Source organism: Chionomys nivalis, chromosome 14 (genome assembly GCF_950005125.1).
Source record: "Chionomys nivalis chromosome 14, mChiNiv1.1, whole genome shotgun sequence".
In the NCBI taxonomy this organism is placed as follows: domain Eukaryota; kingdom Metazoa; phylum Chordata; class Mammalia; order Rodentia; family Cricetidae; genus Chionomys; species Chionomys nivalis.
This window is the reverse complement of record NC_080099.1, coordinates 47,531,169-47,533,141: the sequence shown is the minus strand read 5'-3', so window position 1 is coordinate 47,533,141 and position 1,973 is coordinate 47,531,169.

Below are 1,973 nucleotides of genomic sequence, written 5' to 3'. Positions count from 1 at the left end.
CTCTCGGCCGCTCCAGCCAATCAACGTCGACAATAAATGTTCGGCAAAGCCGAAAAGGTCTGCTTCTCATTGGCTTAGCCTTGCTCCGAAACAACCAGTCACAAACCTTCTTCGTAATGGGCCGAAAAGGCACTGTGGGGCGGGGTGGGGAGAAAGAGACAATTACACCCCGATTGGGAAGAGTTATTGAGGGAGGTAAATTAGAACGCGAAGGGGGAGGGAGGTAAATAAAGGACTTGATGGGTGGACTGAGGTCTCGTAGCAAGAAAAGATGGAGAAGAGCGAGAGCTATGCACCTTAGCGGTTTCATCTTTAACGAAAGATGAAAGGGGTGTGGCGTATGGGAAGACTCTTTGCCTGGGGATGGCAATGATGGATGTATTCTGGAACGAATTCGCAGATTCCCCTGGGATTTTTCCTTGAAGTATATTAAGATGCACCACCCAGCGTGGAAAATCATTCCTCTTTATCACCCTCCGTTTTGCCCCAACAGGGAAAAAGCGGTCAATATTGAGAGGTTACCTGATGAAGTGTTGTGTGCTTCTACAAATATAATCTGATTGAATCCTAAAATCAGAGCTATGGTATTTCTATCATTCTGTCGCCACAGTTTTATAGATAAGAAAACATTATCAGGCTCAGGAAAAATTCTGAATTATAAACTAGAGGCTCTTAACTATTGCATGCAGAGTACTGTAGGGATAAATCTTGCCCTAGTTCAATCCTTAGCGCGCGCGCGTGCGCGCGCGCGCGCGCACACACACACACACAAATTACAGGAAGATACTTAACATTTCTTTGTTGTTTGATTGATTTGTGGGGCTAGGTTCTCATGGAGCTCAGGCTGGCCTTGAACTCCTAATCTTCCTGCCTCCGCCTACTATGTGCTGAAATTACAGAAGTGTACTGCTAAGCGTCACTGACTTTTTCTTTAACCTAAGAGTCTTTCATATAGCCAGATGTGGTGGCACATGCCTATAGTCCTATTCTTCTGGGAGTTGAGAAAGGAGGATTGCATGAGCCCAGAAGTTCTAGACTAGCCTGGAGGAACTTAGAGGGATTTTTTTTTTTAATGCACATAGTAATGTCAGTACAACCTCACTAATTCCCTTCTGTGGTGGTCTGAATGAGAATGACCCCCATAGGCTCATGTGTTGAAATACCTGGTCCCCAGTTGGTGGAGCTGTTTGGGAAGGATTGGGAGGTGTGGCCTTGCTGGAGGAGGTGTGTCACTGGGGAGGGCTTTGAGGTTTCAAAACCCGACACCATTCCCAGTTAGCTCTCTGTCTGCCTCCTGCTTGTGCACCAAGGTGTCAACTCTCAACCACTGCTCCAACATCATGCCTGCCCACTGCTGCCATGAGTAATGGCTGTGGATTCTAACTCTCTGAAACTGTAAGCTTCAAATAAGTGCTTTCTGTTATAAGTTGCCTTGATTACAGTGTCTCTTCACAGCCATAGAAAAGTAACTAAAGGGGCTGGAGAGATGGCTCAGAGGTTAAGAGCACTGCCTGCTCTTCCAAAGGTCCTGAGTTCAATTCCCAGCAACCACATGGTGGCTCACAACCATCTGTAATGGGGTCTGGTGCCCTCTTCTGGCCTTCGGGCATACACACAGACAGAATATTGTATACATAATAAATAAATAAATAAGTATTGAAAAGAAAAGTAACTAAAACACCTTGGGAAATTTTTGAGCTAGTTTATTATTCTTTGTATTTTTTTCCTTTGTTTGGGTTTAGTTTGGGATCTTTTTGAGAGAAAAGTCTCTCTTTGTAGCACTGGTTGTCCTGGAATTCTCTGTGTAGACCAGGCTGGCCTCAAACTCACAGACATTTCTTTGATAAGGGATGAAAAGATAATTTAATTTTTAATGATAAAATTTAAATTTACAATAAGATATTTTACTGAAAATAGATTTCCAGCTTTTCATTTGAAACAAAAAATCTCATGTTGTACAGTCTGGTTTTGAA